The following is a 7,942-nucleotide window of genomic DNA, read 5'->3' on the forward strand; positions in this document are numbered from 1 at the left end:
GTTCTAGATAGTGTGTGTTAGTGTATGTGTTGAAAAGTGAGATATATATATATATATATATATATATATATATATATATATATATATATATATATATATATATATATATCTCACTTTTCAACACATACACTAACACACACTATCTAGAACATATACATACACCCTCTCAAGAACACCCATACCTTCATCCTCACCGTTCATCACTGTTCACCACCGTCATCCACTATCAACCACCTCCATCACCCCCACATTCACCCTATCTCTCCTTAACTCGATGAAAAGAAATTAAAAATGAATTATTTAAGAGCATATTTGTCAAGTCATGTTGGATATGAACCAAAACTAATATATATATATATATATATATATATATATATATATATATATATATATATATATATATATATATATTAATCATAGGTACCAAAACCACACAATATATCTAAAATTGAACCATTAATGCACCACTGAACCATTAATGCACCACTAACGTTTTTAGACCAAAACAATGTATCTTTTACAACCATGTAAATGATTTTGCAATTTTATTATAAAGTAAAGAAAAGGAAAAAAAAGTTACTGAAATTAGATTACATTATAATAATAATAATAATAATAATAATAATAATAATAATAATAATAATAGTAATTATTATTATTATTATTATTATACGTTTGTACCCTATGTCACCATTTGCATATCAAAACCTAAAGCCACCATCCAAAAAAATAATTAATTATTTCATTAATAAAATATATATATATATATATATATATATATATATATATATATATATATATATATATATATATATATATATATATAGAGAGAGAGAGAGAGAGAGAGAGAAAAGAGGTGGGTGGGCACTTTTTGTATTCTAATTAATTAAAAACATTAATATTATAAAAAAATTAAAAAAAAACAAATATAAAGGGTATAATAGTATTTTCAAGTTGATAGGGATAAAAAACACAGAGTATCCAAAATTAGACCAATGATGCACCACCAAATTTAATTAATGTTCTTAAGAGGGTGTGTGTATATGTTTTTGATAGTGCGTGTTTGTGCATGTTTTGAAAAGTGATAGATAGAAGAGGGGGGGAGAGAGAGAGAGAGAGAGAGAGAGAGAGAGAGAGAGAGAGAGAGAGAGAGAGATGAGGTAGGTGGGCACTTCTTGTATTCTAATTAATTAAAAACATTTATATAAAGATTAAAAATAAAAAAAAACAAATATAAGGGGTATAATATTATTTTCAATTTGATAGGGACCACAATCACATAGCGTATACAAAATTAGACAAATGATACACCACCAAAATTAGATCAATGTTCTTGAGAGGGTGTGTGTATATGGTCTTGATAGTGTGTGTTTGTGTATGTTTTGAAAAGTGATTGATAGAAGTGGAGAGAGAGAGAGAGAGAGAGAGAGAGAGAAAGAAGGTAGGCAGTCACTTCTTGAATTCTAATTAATTAAAAACATTAATATCAGTATAAAAAGTACAAAAACAAATATAAATGGTATAATAGTATTGTCAAGTTGATAGGGACCAAAACTACATAGAGTATCCAAAATTAAACCAATGATGCACCACCAAAATTAGACCAATGTTCTTGAGAGGGTGTATGTATATGTTCTTGATAGTGTGTGTTTGTGTATGTTTTGAAAAGTGATAGATAGAAGAAGAGTTGAGTTGTGGGGGGAGAGAGAGAGAGAGATGAGGTAGGTGGGCACTTCTTGTATTCTAATTAATTAAAAACATTAATATCAGTATAAATAATTAAAAAGAACAAATATAAGGGGAATAATATTATTTTCAAGTTGATAGGGACCAAAACCGTAGAGTATCCAAAATTAGACCAATGATTCACCACCAAATTAGACCAATGTTCTTGAGAGGGTGTGTGTATATGTTCTTGATAGTGTATGTTTGTGTATGTTTTCAAAAGTGATAGATAGAAGAGGAGTTAAGAGTTAGGGGGGAGAGAGAGAGAGAGAGAGAGAGAGAGAGATGAGGTAGGTGGGCACTTCTTGTATTCTAATTAATTAAAAACATTAATATCAATATAAAAAAATAAAAAAAAAGACAAATATAAGGGGTTAATAGTATTTTCAAGTTGATATGGACCAAAACCACATAGATTATCCAAAATTAGATCAATGATGCACCAATGTTCACTATGGAGGGAGAATTTGTTTGTGAAGTTCTCCAAGTGTGAGTTCTGGTTGACAAGATGCCCCAGAAACTACGGCTCGCGCAACCAGGATTCACAATTGGAGAACTTCACAAACAAACTCTCCCTCCTAAGAATCTCCAATACCTCCCTCAAGTGCTCCTCATGCAGGTTCTAAGTTTTGGAATAGACTAGGATGTCATCAATGAACATAATCATAGAACGATCCAACATTGGCCTGCATACGTGGTTCATGAGGTCCATGAACATAGTTGGGGCATTGGTGAGCCCATAGGGCATCACCACGAACTCATAATGACCATAACGAATATGAAAGGCTGTCTTTTGCACATCCTCCTCTCTGACCCTGATTTGATGATAACCCAAATGAAGATCAATCTTGGACAATCAAGATACACCATGAAGCTACTCAAACAGATCATCAATCCTTAGGAGTGGATAACAGTTCTTTACCGTTAGCTTATTCAACTCCTGGTAATCAATACACATTCGATGTGACCTATCCTCCTTCTTCACAAACATGATCAGTGCTCCCCATGGTAAATTGCTCGGTCGAATAAACCCCTTGTCTAATAGCTCTTGCAGTTATGTAGACAACTCCTGCATCTTTGGATGAGGCAACCGATACGATACTTTGGTTATAAGAGCCACATCGGGAACCAAGTCAATCCTAAACTCCAGAGGCAATCCCAACAAATCCTTTGGGAACACATCCGGGCATTCCCGAACAACTAGCACATCATCCACATTCGCGTTACCATTCTCTTGGAAACAAATCAAGAACAACCCTATTGCAGATAGAGCCTGACGCTAGCTGCTGAACATAAATTGGCCCACGGTGAGTTCTTTCTCCTTTAACTATTAACTCTCCCCCACTCGGGGTTCGAATATGCACCAACTGATGCTCACAATCAATCACTACCCCATTGGGGTACAACTAGTCCATCCCCACAATAACCATGTTCTCACGCAAAGAAATAAGAACCAAATCAATCGGATACTGCTCACTGAACATCTCTAGAACACAACCCCAATTGACCCTCGATACGTGGATCGATCGATAATCTGTAATCTCAACCTCTAATGGAAAATCCAGCTCTCCTAGAGCATTAACAAACCTCTTGCTGAGCGCAAGAGATATAAAATATCAGTTAGCCCCTGAATCAAACAATACCAAAGCAGAGATACTGTTCACAAGGAACGATCCTAAAGAAAAACACACAAATATAAGCAGAAAATCAACATAAATAAAGAGATTAGGAGAAGATACATACCTGTCACCACATCAGGTTCCGCACGACCCTCCTCGGTTGTTAGCTGGAAAGCCCTGCTCCTCACAACATGCGCATTCGACTCGCCCTGGTGGTCATCTGTAATCCATACAGTTGCCGGATCGGGTGCTACCACTAGTCCTGTTGCTGCCAAACTCATGAAACTGGACTTCTTATGGCCCCTCTGATTGAAATGGAAGCAAACCAGGTCAGATCCCATGTCATCGAATCTACTTTTGCATATCCTACGACACGACCAACCTCATCTCACTAGTCTCAAGCTCTATCTTTCAGAAGAAAAGAAGCGAGTCTGACCTTTTCCCCCTTAGGACAATTGCTGGTGCGGAAGGGATTAGCGACATCCGCTAACCAATGCTTACTCGCGATCTGGTCCTTCTCCCCGAAATACTCTGGACCCCCGCGTACCCAGAACTCCCTGAAAGTCAACGAACGTGCCCCAATCATAGTCCCTATCTTTGAATGGAAAGAGCCCAAGAGCTCATCCAACACCTCCATGACACCCTCCTTGATCGTACCAAATATCATAGGAGTCTGCTCGAGTATGTTGCGGGTAATCTTAAATGACATGAATTCCTGCATTTGCTCATCCAAATGTCCGACCCTAGATCCTGAACAAAAACCACTGCCATAATCTCCTAGTGTGGCCACCATATTGAAAATAGACCACATAAGCCATTAGAATATATATATATATATATATATATATATATATATATATATATATATCCATTAAGGAGTCTCATAGCATACAAGCTTCCCATTATCATCGCAACTTTCCTTGACTCGAGTACGCATCCAGTGCTTCTAATAGTATGGGCCCATACTACCTTCCATATCTATCTGTACTTTCCTCAAGGTTCGCTTTGAATCCTCCAAATTACTTCCCTATCCACACATACCACCCTCAACAAGACAAGTCTCCCAGCACTAAATCTCCAAGTCACTCCCTTATCCACACATCACCACACCACTCTCTGCCATCAGCCGTGAAAGGAACTCCCTCTAACACCTTCTATCTAGCTCATGAATACAATTATATATTACCCACACCAGATAATTTTACAAATGAAAGGTCATATACTATAACGGTTGGACTTAAATAAGAGTCACACAAAAGAGTTAAACCTAACCTTCTAAAATTATTTAGTCTCAATAATATGTAACTTAGCATATCCGTGTACTAGTTAGTCGAAGTTAATGAGAATTCCTAAAAAGCACAAAGCAAAAAACATTCGAGCATTGAGTAATCGGAACAAGCATAACCTAAACATGCCATCTTATCACCGACTGATTAGTACTAGCATGTAAGTCTACCAGCTCATATAGCAGGTATACAAAGGCATCTGTCCTAGCATTCTATCATGTAATAATGAGCAGATCTTTAGCCCTAATCTAGCATGGATATACGGATTCACAATTCAAAGCATAACAAAAACATGTATGAATATTTTAGGAAAACTTACTTGAGTTTGGTCGATTGCATGCACAACACCATTTCCTTTATTAGAAAACTCTTCTTATAAAACATTTTATTTTTGAAAATCTACCAAATCCCTAGTTTGAGTTTAGACACACCTGAGTGTATGTCTGAATCCCTCAAACCAAGGCTCTGATACCAACTTGTAACGTTCCAAAAATTAAGATTAAAAAAATTTGGATTTTAAAATTAATAAAACCATCATAATGTATCAATAACATCCTAATACATCAGAGTAATATAAAATGCAAAACAATGTGGTGTGTGCACTACTATCATCCCAGGCTCTTCTTCTTCGAAATAGAAGTACCTGAAACATAAATTAAAAAAGTAAGCACAAAGCTTAGTGAGTTCCCCAAAATACCACATACCAATCATATCAAACATATAATGGCCCCCGCCTGTCATTGGGGCCCACCCGACATTAGGCCCCGCCTGTCACAAAGATAAATAGCATACAATATAATCATCAGGCTCCGCCTGACATCATGCCCTACCCAATACACATATAAACACACAACGCATGCAAGAGTCATACAAACAACTAGCATACTAAGCATAACAAACCATGGGCCAACATTGGTGCCTTCGACCCACTGAACATAGTGAGGAAACTCACCTCAAGCTGCATAATCTCTAAAATAGAATCTCAATCTGCTGCATTGGAAAATCCTCGCGCTAACACCAACAAGTAATATCTAACTTATAATTAGACCTCAACATATAATCAAGAATCTAAATTACTTGTCCAATATCCAGGGTCAAAGACCATTTTACCCTTTTCTTACTTGGCCCAAAACCATGGCCCCACCCATTTGCTCAAAAGGCCTAATTTCCTAAATGGCATTCCAAGGCCCAATATGGCCTAACTTCCTAATTGGGCCCAAAAACCATGATGAACCTAATTCCAATAAGACCCATAATCTATCCATGGCCCAAATTCAAAAGTCTAATGGCTCAACAAGGCCCAAAACCTAAAATCCCAAAATATGGCCCAAACCCGTAAAAGTCAACCCATAAGTCGAACAGCGAAGTACGCTGGGCATACTCAGGCTTACGCTTGGCGTACTCTATCTGTAACAGCCCGAAATCCAGGTATTCTTCTTTTGGCCTTGCATCTTGGTTAAGTTGTTAATTTAGGGTTTTCATGGTAGGCGAGTACGCTAGGCGTACAAGGTGTACGCTGCGCGTACTCGCGCGCCTCATTTTGGACGCGTTCACCCTCAGGTACGCGGGGCGTACCCAAGGTTACGCTCGACATAACTTATTCAGATCTAAACCCTAATTTTCTTTGGAGGGCTATAAAAGGAATGTGTGGCTGGACTTCTCAGCCACCATCCCTCAGAGTGAAACCCTAAAAAGTGTGTACATTCATTCTTTAGCCATTGTGTGTGTATTCTAAGCTTGGTGGTGCAATTCCAAGGTTGCAAAAGAGAAGAAGAGCTTGTTGGAGAGGCTAGAAGTGGTGCTCAAGTGTAGATCTAAGCTTTGCAAGGGTTAAAGCATCATTATCAGGTAAAAAGTTCAGATCTTGTCACGTGGTTCATGTTATATGCTTAAGGTATCATTTTCTAGGGTTTAAGTCCCAAAGGTGGAGACTTTTTGTGCAAATTAACCTCCATAAGCTTAGATACTTCATATTTCTGATCTATTGGAGTTGTAGACTCATAAAAATGGCATCTTGGACGTGGATATTGCACCATGCATGAGATATAGGTCCTTGAGTTGGAATAAAATGTTGTTATGTGATGTTGGAGCCTTTACAGCCATGCCAAGGCTTAAAGGTCTCCAATTTATGGGTTTAGACACATTAAAAGAGTCAGATCTAGAAGTTGGAGTAATGGCTTAACCGATTAAGACCAGAAATGAAGAGTGTTGAATTCTGATGGTTACATTGGGCGTAACTTCCAGTACGCGCAGTGTATTGGGTGGAGAACCCGATCCAGGTGATTGGCGATGTACGCCCCGCGTACATCTAGCAGTACGCCCCGCGTACTCTCAGAGTTGACTTTTGTTGACTTTTAGGATTTTGGTCAACATGAGGACTTTAGGTCAAGGAAGGGTAAAATGGTCTTTTACCCTCTGAGGAATGATGACAAGGGGTAAAGTTTTAGTGATGGAAGTCTTTGTGTATTAATTGATATTTTATGTTTAGGCGAGGTAGAGTCGTCATTGGGGTTCGGTGATAGGAAGGACGCGAGATCTTAGACTTTCCACGAGGTAAGTCTTGTGACTATACTGTACCCGGAAGGGTTTGATTGTGTGACCGGAAGGTCGGATATGTTATGAGATATATGTATTATGTGTGATAAGTTATTTGTTATATGTGCCATGTATGATATGCTTGATATGGGCCGGAAGGCATTATGTTATGGGCCGGAAGGCGAATATGTCATGGGCCGGAAGGCGTTGTGATGTGGACCGTAAGGTTGACGTGGGTAGGACCGGAAGGTTTACCTAGTCGGGACGGAAGTCCCCTGAGACACATGGACCGGAAGGTCAGGGCCTGGAAAGGCATATGTGCGTAAGTTGTATTTTGGGGAACTCACTAAGCATTTATGCTTACAATTGTTGTGTTATGTGTTTCAGGTACTAGCGAGGACCGTGGGAAGGCGCCGGCGTGATCGTACACATTGTCGGGAAAAACTATTTTATGATCATTGGGATGTATTTTGTTGTGACAATATTGTTCACGTTTGAATTTGAAAAATTAATCGATGTTGTTGATGTTTACAAAAATGAAAATTTGGTTTTAAAATTTACGTTGTTACACTATCCGGGGCTAGTACACGCAACATACAAGCTGTGCATGCCTTGCGTACTCCGTAGCCAAACAAACTAACCTATTAGGCACTTAATGGTTAAGCCAACATGCCAAACTCTCATATATGATTCTGGAAGGTGACTTAACACGTAAAGTTAATAAGACCCAAAACTTAAAAGAAACCATATTAAGAATCACTTGCATGTAGAGGTGTA

At 38.0% G+C, this 7,942-nt stretch overlaps 1 long non-coding RNA gene across 4 annotated transcripts in view; it reads left to right on the forward strand.

Annotated features, from left to right (window-relative positions):
* Positions 1–7,669, forward strand: part of LOC145011472 (uncharacterized) — a 33,558-nt gene extending 25,889 nt beyond the window's left edge. For 3 of the 4 annotated variants that reach the window (XR_013664125.1, XR_013664124.1, XR_013664126.1), the window contains exon 5: positions 7,553–7,669. This is a non-coding gene — a long non-coding RNA (uncharacterized LOC145011472). The remainder of the gene's footprint in view (positions 1–7,552) is intronic. The other variant, XR_013664128.1, reaches the window with a different exon arrangement.
* The last annotated feature ends 273 nt before the right edge of the window (positions 7,670–7,942 follow it).

This window comes from Lactuca saligna, chromosome 8 (assembly GCF_052625555.1).
Source record: "Lactuca saligna cultivar CGN05327 chromosome 8, ASM5262555v1, whole genome shotgun sequence".
Taxonomy (NCBI): domain Eukaryota; kingdom Viridiplantae; phylum Streptophyta; class Magnoliopsida; order Asterales; family Asteraceae; genus Lactuca; species Lactuca saligna.